The sequence below is a fragment of the Trichogramma pretiosum genome, unplaced genomic scaffold, assembly GCF_000599845.2.
Source record: "Trichogramma pretiosum strain Unisexual culture from Peru unplaced genomic scaffold, Tpre_2.0 scaffold107, whole genome shotgun sequence".
NCBI classification, from domain to species: domain Eukaryota; kingdom Metazoa; phylum Arthropoda; class Insecta; order Hymenoptera; family Trichogrammatidae; genus Trichogramma; species Trichogramma pretiosum.
This window is the reverse complement of record NW_019640861.1, coordinates 194,748-206,921: the sequence shown is the minus strand read 5'-3', so window position 1 is coordinate 206,921 and position 12,174 is coordinate 194,748. Positions and strand designations below refer to the sequence as shown.

Here is a 12,174-nt window from a genome sequence, read left to right as displayed (position 1 = left end):
ATGTATACCCGCGAAGAAATCAAATTCACACCCGCGTACATATATATTCGTTGCGGATCGATTGCGCAACACGTGCTATAACTTTTTGACGTGTATTACGCGCACATATGCACGCTGTGAAAAATACGTGTTATTTTTCTCCTTCGACGCCTTGAGCATTTGCGTGCAGAAGCAGTAGTCGTAGCGCGCGATAGACCTTAATGCACGTTACCGTTACAAAATGGCATGATGCGCCGCAGCCGCCGCCGACACCACACGTCTCATTTCTTTCATTACATTCGCTCGCGCGATATACTTCGGCTTCGCGTGACTGGCAATTCATTTCTGATCAGTGTGGTATGGTGTGTACTCTATGCATGCAAAAAAAAAGAAGAGAGAGAGAGAGAGAAGAAAACGCAAAGGAGTCACGCTCGCGCGTTTATCGCGTACGCACGAGAATCGCGCGCCTAGCCGAGAGGGTGTGATTTCGAGCTGCCGCTGCTGCTTCAAGATTGGACGTATTAGAATTTTTCTGCTGGAATTATCCTATATACGGTGAAAGTCTCTCTGTAGTGGATCGCGGGTGCATACAGCTGCAGATGTGTACGTACGACACACACGCATATATGATTTTGAACTTTCTACATCGCTTGTGATTGCGCGTACGTATATAGATTCCGAATAATCGGAAATGCCGGGGAATATACGTATATCGGAGCCGCGCGGAAAATAAGTCACCCAGCGGCGAGCCTCGCGAGCGCGCGATTTCCAACCGTTTCTCGGTACACGCATATTTTAAAATAATAATAAAGTAAAAAAAAAAATGAAAACAACCCGCGCGAAAGAGCCAGAGATGAATATTATGCATTATTTTTCACGATCGACTGTTATTGTAATGATAGTACACACACACACACGATATCACGCATCGAGGGCAATTGCAAAATCACCGGACGCGCGGCAGAGGTCGTCCCCTAGGGACACGCGTGTGTATACGTTACATATACGTGTAAGCTTGTGAGCTGTCGTGTTTTGCGTACACGCGTACGCGCGCGCGAGAGAGAAGAGCTTAAATTCTGCCGCGGTTTCACTTTTCACTCGAGCAGAGCACTATTATAAAATGCCATTTGATATAATTCAGGGAGGAGGAGGAGTGGTCGAAAGGATTATCTGCTGCTGCTGCTCTCTAAGTATTTTTAAATATATAAAATGTACTCCGTACGCGCGAGCGAGTAAATAGATTTTTTTGTACGCGCCTGCGATCTGTCTCTAGAAATGTTTTTCTTGTCCTTTTTTCTGCTTTCATTTTTATCGGCTCGACAAGTTGAAACAGTTTAAAATTTTTTATCCTCACGGCTTCGCGGAGAGAAAACTTGCTGTTAACTTTGCGTTTGTGGATATACGTAAAAATACGCGTATGTGCCGCGCGCTTTTCACTCTCGAACGAAGAATTTTTGTGGGCGATAATAATAAAATTTTATTGAACGCTCGTTACGTATAATTCTGACATTTTTCCCCCGAAAATCGGGTCACGTTCGCGAAGAGTAATTTTTTTTTGTTTTTAAAAACTCGGAATCCATAAAATTTTAACTCGGTGCAAAGTTGAGAAATCGACGATAGCAGCAGCTACAAGAAGATTTAGCAGTTAATAAGCTGAAAATTAATTCTCAACAAACGAATAAAAATGATCGAAACTCGTCGGCGAATAAACAACGCAACCCGCCGCGCGCGCATATACGACGCGAGTTACGAGGCACTTTCAATAATAATTTCGATCCCCTCGTAAAAATACCTCTCTTTCCCATCGCGCGCGCGCGGCCCGAGTTATTTCCGCAAAAGATTTTTTTTCCTCTCTCCGATCCTTCTTTCCTTCGTTTCTTCTGTCTCGTAAACCTACATTCTAATGATGAAGAACTTCTCCACGCGCGCGCGAATATAACCGTCAGAAAAAAACTTTTTATGTGTGGAAATTCGTATATATGTATAATATATATAAACGTACTTTCTATTTCTTTTCCCTCCCGCTATAGTGTGTACGTATATAAGTATTATAATTGTTCAAACGCGCGCATTTCAACAGCAGCCGCAATTGCCGCGAACTCCGGGGCCAATTCATTACGATTAATATTTATGTGCGGTGCACGCGCCGCGCTACACACGAGATGAAAATCGTTCGCCGCAATACGGGAATATAATTTTTGTCATCGATATGTAAGACACGATAATAATGGCCAATAATATTCCGCGTTGTTGTTGTTGCTTGAATTCCCGCGCGCGCGAGAAAGCCCCGCGAAAAGATCATACAGTCCCTGGCTGCTGCTGCTGCTAATGGGTCGAGGTCGTTTGGCCGTAAAGCAAAATTGAAGTAATCGCGGCGCGCGCGCTGCTCCGTAACTATAACAAATCGATTTCTTGTGTAACCGGAGTTTCTGCGCTCTACACAAGCTTGTTTATCATAAATAGCTCCGCAATTTGCACCGATATTATGCATGCATGATATACAACAATGTATGTAATACATATTTAAGCTGTCTCTCTCGTAGTCTCTCGATCTCATTACAAACTAGCGCGAAAATTTCCCGCTCGAAACATTTTTTGCCGTCTTCGTCGTCGTTGTCTCTGCGTTATGAGATCTAATTGACAAATTTGTGCCTCCGTGGCTGTGGATTGGTACAGCGGCAGCTGCACTGCGCGACCTGACATCGTCGTTATCGGCTCGCTAAAAAGTGCAGCAGCGCGCGGCAATCGACACGTACATATGCAAACGGTGAAAGTCGTTTCTCAAAATTATACCTTTGATTATTTCGTATTATACCGCTGCTGCTGCTGCTGACGATCGACGCGCTGCGAAAAAGAGATCCCGAGCGCCGATCTAGACACACGCCGAAAGGAAATAATCTCTTCTCCGCCGGGACTTAATTTAACCCATACCTTTAGCTTCTGTTTTAGCTATACGTACTACTGCGAGCTGTGTGTGTGTATGTATGTGTGTTGATTAAAAAACGTTTAACCGTCGTGTGTATGTATGGAATTAGGTGAAAACACACGTACGTACACACATACGCGCTCGAAGCTGCTAATAAACGAAAGAAAGCCATTTGCATAAGATCGGTACTGCTACTGCTGCCGTTGTTGCTTTTTTTGTCGTATATAACACACATTACAGCGCCGCGTATGTGTGTCGTTTGTTTAATTTTCGCGTGCGAATCGTATATTAAACCGCGCGCGAGCATTTTCACCTTCGACTCCGCCGGCTCACGTGGGATTATATACATTTTTTTTGCTGATTCTGCTGTCTGCATTGTCTAGGAATTCGAGATAACCCGTGCTCCAGCGAGAGACGTAATTGAATGCGCGCGCGCCATTGAGAGTGAAGGATAATAATAAAAATCGTCTATCTCGTTTTCGACGAAGTCTTTAAATGAAAGTGCTATTGCCTATTTAAAGCGTGCCAGACGAGAGAGACGTTGAGAGGCAATTTAATTGACGAGTTTTCCTTTTGTTTTTTCGACGTTTTTACAATCGCGCGAGGAAATCGCGCGACTCTCGTTGAGAATACCCACTGCTCCGGATTTCAATGAAAGGAGAAAAAAAAACTTGGCATATTTACATTTATTAACGCTATATATATGATATACATCACTCGCGATGATGCACGAGCACGTCGACGAAGCGCATGTTGGGCGCGCGAAAGTCCTCTTGGAGCACGGGTCTGTCGAGGGGGTAGCCGGCCGGCCTGGCGTCGTAGATACCCGCGCCAAAGACCCGCGAGTCGCGATAGAGCGGCTCGTCGTCGAGAAGAGGAGCCACGTGGACGAACAGCCTCATGGGTCGGCCGCCCAGCGAGGCACGACCTCGGGGCAGTAGAAGCCTCGCGGGAAAGCCGGAGATGCGAGCCTCGTGGCTCAGATTGCGCAGGTAGTCGTCGGCGAGCTCGAGTTTGCGATAGTAGGACTCGGTCGAGTCCGAGTCGGCCACGACGTTGTTGAAGTCGCCCCGGTAGAAGCGATTCTGGCCCTTGTACACTGCGTGATCGAAGAAAATTAATTGATTAAGTAGGGAAGAAGTTGTGGATTATATTCGGGTTAACTTACCGGTGCCTACGTAATGATCGATCTCGACGTAGTAGTGTTTAGCTGCGGTAGCCAGATCCATCTCTACCCCGTGCTCGTCGTGCATCGGGCCCAGGAACGTCTTCACGACGACGCGCGAGTACTTCTTGGCCCGAATCGTCACGTTGATGCCGAACGGCTCGTGATTCAGCCGCCTCTGTCTGACCTTGATGCGTCCCTCCTCCTCGGAGGCGTTGTTGCTCGGTGCAGCCGCGGCGACGACCAAGCCGTGACTGATGGTCGTCTCGAAGTCGTCGAAGTACGTCCGCAGCTCGCCCACCTCCACGCTCGCTATCTCCAAGTCCGGAAAGTGTATGTCCCTTGGCTTGTAGGGGCCCCGATTCTCCTTGTACCTGTGATAGAGCCGAACGATTCTACCGTACAACCGATAGAAGGCGGGATCTCGCAAGCTCGTGGGCAGGTGCTCGAGGGCGCTCGGATGCTCGTGACTCTCGCGCCGCTCGTAACTGTTGTGATTGAAGCCGAGTACGCGCCTCATCGAGGCGTCGACGTTGCCGTAGTAGTGCCGATCGACCGAGTCGTCGTTGCCCTCGATCATGTTGCCCAGGATGTTCAAGCCACCGGCGCCGTTCAAGTCGATCCTGCCGTAGAGCCGACTGTTGGCGTAGCCCGAGTCGATGGCGTCGATCAGTCTCTCCTCGTATCTCACGGTGTTCTGTGTGTTAGTGCAAGTGCGAAATGTGTGCGATATCAGTTGTAGTTATGCCGCTAGATGGCGCGTGACCGAATTTCGCGGCGTACTCGCGAGAGAAAAGGCAGAGTTATAGCGATATAAGCGTCAAATTCAGCTTAGTATAGTATTACTTTAAGAGTAGGTCTTGGATTAATCTACTTGTACAATTTGACTAGCACTGAGTCAGTAAAAATGATTCACGATTATATTTGATTATTAAAACAAAGGGCAACGTAAAAATTACGATAAGACCTTGTACGAAAGTGTATCGATCATTCGTTGGTTGTCGCCCGGCCATTTATTGGCGCGTCGATTCACTATTAGCGTTTTCGAGGCACTTGAGAAATCGTCATTTTTTGATAATATTAAAGATGCTGAAATAATTTTTCAATATTTTTAATTAATCTAACGTTTAATTCAGTTTTCTTTCAATCGTAATCATCAAATTTTCCTAGATAATGAAAGGTTGAAAAACAACAACCCAGAGGTTCACACATCTATACACCGATAGATTTAATTTTTCATTCAACCGAAAAGTCAACTCTACCAATCGGTGTTACCATAGCGTCGCTGAACGATTTTACATCTCGACTCACCGCTATATCGTCCCTCTGGTACCTGGAGAACTTGATGTTGGCGGGCCGCGCCGGGAACGGCAGCCCGTTGGGATAGCTCATGTCGGCCTGATAGCCGGGCCCGAACTCGAGGTCGTAGTCGAAGCTCTCGGTGGGCCCCAGCCCGTTGGCCAGTCGCTCGAGATTGTAGCGCGCCAGCAGGTGGCGATGCCGATAGAGATACTCCTCGCCGCGTCGCTCGTACCGATAGGCGCCGATGTCGTCGGCCGTGAGCAGCCACGGATGCTCGCAGCGAAAGTAGAAGTAGTACTCGTTCCAGCCGACGTCCTCCGTGAGATAGTTGAGCTTGTCGTCGTCGCTCCGACGATACCTGGCCTGGTCGTACTCGAGCACGTTGTTGTCGTTGTTGTTATCGTCGTTCTTCTCGGCGGCCCCGCGCAGCTGCAATCGATTGGCCCGCTGCAGCAGATCCGTGCGATAGAACAGATGGGGCTGGAGCTCGTAGACGGGCGGCAGGCGCAGGTTGCGCGTGTCGTGCCTGTGCATCACGGCCAGGTAGAAGGCGAGCACGAAGAGCTGCGGGTTCGAGCGATTGCGCATGTAGAGCGAGGCGCGCACGAAGGTGTCGAAGTCGATGGCCTTGGCCAGAACGCGATAGACGGCGACGGTCTCGCGGCGATGCTCGTACAGGCTGTAGGCCGCCTCCTGGCCGAGGGTCGCGTTACCCTCGTACATCTTGAGAAAGTCGTCGATGTAGCTCTGCGCACGTGTGCGTGTAACAACACAATGTAATTCGAGACTCGAAACATTCGGCGTGATCGTTATAGTTTTAAGTTTGGTATACCTTGTGCGTGAAGTTCTGCTTGGCGGCGCGAAGGTCGTAGTCGCGGCCGAGCTCGTACAGCTCCGGGTCGAGATGCGGCTGCTGATAGTGTCGCAGCACATCGTAGACGCGCCTCTGCTTGTGCAAAAAGATCCGGCTGGCGTAGGTCAGCGCGCGATTCTCGTCGCGCACCTCGGTCTCGGTTTCCCACGCGCCCACGCGGCAGACCAAGACGTAGATGCCGAAAATGGCGAGGAATCGCATTTTTTTTCTTTTTTTTTTTTTTGGGTCGTTGCAAAATATCGCGTACACGTACAAAAGACAAGACTAATTTGCGCTACACGTGTGCGCTCGCATCGTCGTACGATCGACGAATAAACAATGTCACGATTTTTTATTATATATGCGTTAGGCGTATACAAGCACGAACATATTTCGTTTCGGGGACGATTGTACAGTCGCGAGGCATTAATGGATTAAAAATAAAATACGTATCGATTGCGATCGCGTAATCGAAAATCTCGCGCGGCTCTCTCAGCTGTTTTCAGTCAGCCAGTCAGCCAGGCTCGAGTGGAAAAAATGCCAGATAACTAACTGTTGAACAAAAAAAGGCAATTATTGACATTCTAATTTTCTGTCCCAGATCTATAACATCGCACCAGACCCACTTGTTGCCGTTTAACGCACGCACGCATATAAATCAGTCTCGCGTATACTATAACGTTGTACACCGATCGAGCAAAAAAGCTCGCGAGCTTCGGATTGCGCGCCGCTCTTATCGTGTATGCGCGCCTATTATTATTTTAGTTCCTTTTCTTATCACTCTCGGGCTGTGTGTGTGCGGTGCGGTGCGCGCGTGCCGCACAGCGAGAGCTCTGCCTCGCTCGAGAAAGAGAGAGAGAGAGATTATTATTGCGCGCACATTAATTTTAATGGACGCATACTTGAACGAAAAAAAAAAAAAAACATCTCGATCTCTCGCGCTCGAGTATGCGTATAATATGCGATGTTTGCCGATCGTAAATGCCGATCCGTACATACATACGTACACTCTGCGCGCGCCTCGCTTAATTCAGTCGTTGCGTGAAATATTTCACTCGGGCTCGCGAGGCAATTTTTTATTTTTTCAAGCGCTGCACACAGGCGTATACACACACGCACGTGTGTGACGTTTTTATAATGTACACCGCGGCGCGGAAAGATAAGCCGCGCACTCGAGCAGCACAAATCCTACCTATATGTACAATGCGCTAATATAGCAGCGTTTCGCAATTCGCGCCGTAATTACGTCGTTATTATATAGCACAGATTTAATAATGGATATGTGTGAATTTTTGGAGGGAAGATTTCGTGCGCGCCAGCGCAGAGACATATATACCTGTGTAGCAGTGCGCGAGAGTGAAAGACATAGATAAAAAAGAAAGGAAAAGAAAAAAATATATATAAGAAAAAAGAAAAACGATCTTAATCAGCCGCGCGCGGCGTCTCGTTACACGGCTTTATTTCCTGTATACTGTGTCTGCCTTTAGTATGTAGCTTATAAGCCGCATTGAATTGGGCCCGGGCGTAATACACGCAGACACACATACGAGAGAAGGCGATACACATTGTTAAGTCATATTTAACCTCGTTCTCGTCTCTCTCTCTCTCTCTCTCGCGAATATGTTTTATGAGAGAGACAATGATTTGTATATAATGGCTTGGCGGCCCCCGATACTCTACATATGTAGAGCGCGGAATGAAATGGTATGCGTGTACACACAACTTACACATCCGAATATAAGAAACGTATGTAACTGACGAGAGATCTCTCGTTCTATCTATCTCTGACTTTTATAATATCTCTCTGCGATTGTTTCTCGCGATCATAAGTGAGAAGAAGCATATCTTGTCGTGAAAACGGAATACCGAGAGTACTTATTTCACCAGCGGCTCTTACCCACTTGCGCGTTCGGCATGATTTCGGGATGTCTGCCACCTATATTCGACAACCTGTATTAATAACCCGTGCGCCACTGCAGTAATGCGGCGCGTTATATCATATACGTTTTGAGTTATTATTACGAGCCACGCGATCGCGCGCACATGCGAATTGCCGCTGCACCTGTTGAACGCCGCGCATGCGTGTGTGTGTGTGGCGGCGAATTTACGAGAATTATTCGCTGCAGTCGACGAAGACCGGCGCCTTTAAACCGAACAATAATAATATAAAAGGAGCGCGAGCATATCATAATAGCAAGGATGCTATATCGCAACTGTACACAACCATTAATTTCGCCGAGAGACGAAAGTCGCGGGTAAAGTACTTAGTCATAAAAGATATGTTACTCATTTTGCGCTCTCTCTTTTGCACGTGCGTGAGTGGAGCCTCTGATTCTTAAAATTTTATCAATGACTTTACCGTCGCGCGCGAGTATAGCGAGAGACACAATTGCGACACTTGACCTCTCTCTCTGTCTATTTTTCTTAAAACGTTTTCATTTCGTGTGCTTTTCTTTTTTGTTTTGTTATTAATCTCTCACGCGCCAATGCTACAAAAAAGGAGTCCCGAAAATTTCAGAGAAAAACTAGCGGCGTACGTATACACCCACTTACACTCGCGTGTATACTCAAAAATAATTATCATTTACGCGTGTTATGTGACGCAAAGCTGCTGCTGCTGCTGCTACGGTTTCGCGCGTGAGAAATTATTACGAAGCGGTGCTGGTGCTGGCCCTTTTTATAATACGGTTAATATGCGTATGTATCACAATGAGCGCATTGTGTTTGATCGCGCGTGCTGCATTCGTAAGATCTAGCATGAACCCTCCGACGCCGAATTGTTATTATCAACCGGATCGTAATCGCAATCGAGACTCGATTTTTTCGAAATCTTTTCTCTACGACAATTCTTGTACGCACGACAAGTGGCCAATCGGTGTATATACGCATATCATATCTCGCCATTATTACAAATTGACTCGACGCGGAGAGACCCTCTCCATTGTTGCATATATGTATAACGTATTATCATCGTGCGTCGAGAGTGAGCGAATTCTATTACAAAGCGACTCGAGAGATTCGCACATAAATAATATAAGCACGTATGTACACGTAAAGATATCTTATCAGCGCTATACGTGGCGTCCTCGATTTTCTTCTCCTGCGATGATGTGTGTACATAGAGAGAGAGGAAAATCCTTTCGCGTGAAAACGATGGTAATCGCGGCTGCGCGTGCTGCTGCTGTGCACCGAGGATAATTGAGATGTTTTGTAAAAGGTCAAAATTGCCGAAAAACTTTCACTCGGTCTCGAGACTGCGCGATATTATATTTATTCTTGCGTCGAAGCAGCAGCAGCAGCTATGCGGGATGCAATTCGTCGCTTGTTTGATTAGCAATTCGCGATATATTATAAATGCAACGCGCGTGTGTATATTATATTATAATCGCGTGCGCATACGTGCATCTTATCGCGGACTCTTATCTCGGAATAATAATTCGGCTCTCCGCGCGCGCAGCACTCCGCGTTGCAAAATTGGTAGGAAAATCATAATCGACTCGCTGAGCTCTATACTCGTCGAGTGTTTATATTATCAAAGTATGCAGTGGTAGTGGCGAGACGTGCAAAGGGGTTCGGATGAAAATACACACGTACACACACATAGCAGCGGTGATCTTATAGCCTACGACGTTTCGCAACGCGTGATTATGTATCCCCGATTAAAAACGTCGACCTGTGTGTGTCTGTGATTACTTTCTCATGACAAATTGCGCACGAGACATACACAACGCTGTTTGTACATAAAGTATAGAGTGCGGCGCGCGACTCGCGAATTCGCCCCGGTACACGGTGACTTTGCGGCGCCCGTCGTATGTATCGCAATATGAAATGTACTTACGATTTTGACCCCCTTCGGCTCGATAGTCATTTCGATCCAATTAATCGGACCACTATGTATATCGATTGTTGTTCCCACGCGCGCGGCCTAGCGTGGCCGCGAAGATTTTCGGGTCTCGGTGCAAAAAAATGTTCACTGCTACATAGTCGGAATCGCAAGTGGTCAGTTCCAGCCGAGTACCGTCTAGAAACAATCTTTGAAAGAAAAATTCTTCGAACACGAGGTATTTCACTTCAAATTTAATACGAACTTTTCGAATTCTTGAATAAATATTAATTAGAGCGCCATAGATCGAGACGTTGGTGAGCCGCTTTTCGCTATCGAGCGAAACATCAAACGGTACCAAAGCTACCGGTAGGTGGCGCGTGGCCGAAATTTTCAAAACTCGCGAGAAAAGAAGCCAAGTTTTAGGAATAATTATGAGTCAAATCGTGATCGCACTTACACTCCTTGTTTTTTGTGCGTTAAGTAGTCATATAATTCGAATTTCCAGACTGCTAAATAATTAAAGGTCGAGTATCGGTCACCCGAAGAACTTGATGCGATTTTCCCTGCGTAAATAGCAATAAACAATGTACGCACACGGAGGTACACGCGTCGATCGTTACCTACATACAAGCGCATTACTTTTCGCACTCGCTGCCGAGCTTTACACGCCAAGTACACGTGAATTACAGTTCCATGTGTATATTATACACGTTCGTTTCTCTTGCTCGTGTCCCTTTTTTGCTTTTGCTTTGTTTTTTCTGCTTCATTTTTTTTTCTCCTTTTCCGCCGAGGTAAAAGTCATCAAGGTACATTACATACCTGCGCGGAGCTTTCACCGCCGTCTGCTACGTACACTGCGTGCCTCGGATGTGTGCATTCAGAAGCTCTCGTTTGGGGCTGTGTGTGTGTGTATGCAAACTCTGTCTTGAGTTACGTGATCCACAAAACGACACATTTACACGAGTACAAAAATATATAATACGCGCTCCTCTTTCATCCTGGCTGTGCGGGCGAGCAGCAGTAGCAACGGATAGCGCCTCGAAAAGAGAAAGAGAAAAAGAGAAAGACAAGAGATGCATTTTTTGCGATGCCAATGACCAAACGAAGTGAGCAGCAGCAGCAGCAGGTTGATCTTTTCAATATAATGGGCCATTTATGTAATCGCGTGTATACGCCGAGAGTCTGTGTGTAGATCTTTTTTTATTTTCTCGCATTCGGCATGTGGGTACTCGATGCTGCTGCAGCTCCTCTGATGTAATGCACATAAATGCCGCTGCCGCACACACACTCACTGTATTACATGCGATTGATACGTATACAGAGTATTGTGAAGGTGTTTGCGGTTTACCATGTATTATACGCACGCACACGCCGACACTGCGAGATGAGATTTTAATTGCGTCGAGCATGTGTATCGCACGTATCGCGTTATATGTACACGGAGAGATCGTTACGTATTTATACGTATGAACGAATTATCGTTGTTGTTATTATTATTATTAGGTGAATTTTCCCGGGCAGCAGGAAACTTTTGAAAAGAAAAAAAAATAGCAAGAAAATTAAATGTGTGTGTGTGTGTGTGTGTGTGTGTGTGTGTGTGCAATAATAAAAAAGCACGTGTACGCGGTTAACGACGAAAACACGTGCGCCGCGCCAATAGTGCGCTCGTTATCGGAATTTCCTCTTATCGATATATGTGTATGAGCAGCAGCAGCGGCACACTCAATTCAACAACAATTGCGCAGTTCTCAAATTTATATCAAATGTACTTTGCAGGTTCTTTTTTTTTATAATTCTCGATCGCACTGCGATAAAATAACTGCAGGCGCACTGTAGAGGTGTGCGAGATTTCGATCGACATTCAATAATAATGATCATTTCGCGGTATGAATCTGGGTCAATGTCAACGTTATTATTACTAATTTTTGAGTATACCCTCGTTTGTACAATAATCATTGGAATTTGTGTTTTTTCTTTCCGCGTTCTCCGCACAAACGGTTGAAAAAGTACGCGTATATGGTATCTCGCGCATTGCCTCGGAGTCAACTCCATAAGCCTCCGTCAATTTTGCCCGCGCGACGTTGCGAGCGATCTCGCTCGCGGACCCGCGCGCGCGCATTATC

At 46.5% G+C, this 12,174-nt stretch overlaps 1 protein-coding gene across 6 annotated transcripts in view; it reads left to right on the top strand.

Annotated features, from left to right (window-relative positions):
* The window catches only part of LOC106655455 (formin-J), a 115,291-nt gene that overhangs the window by 74,879 nt on the left and 28,238 nt on the right, over nt 1–12,174 (top strand). The gene's annotated exons all lie outside the window — the stretch shown is intronic.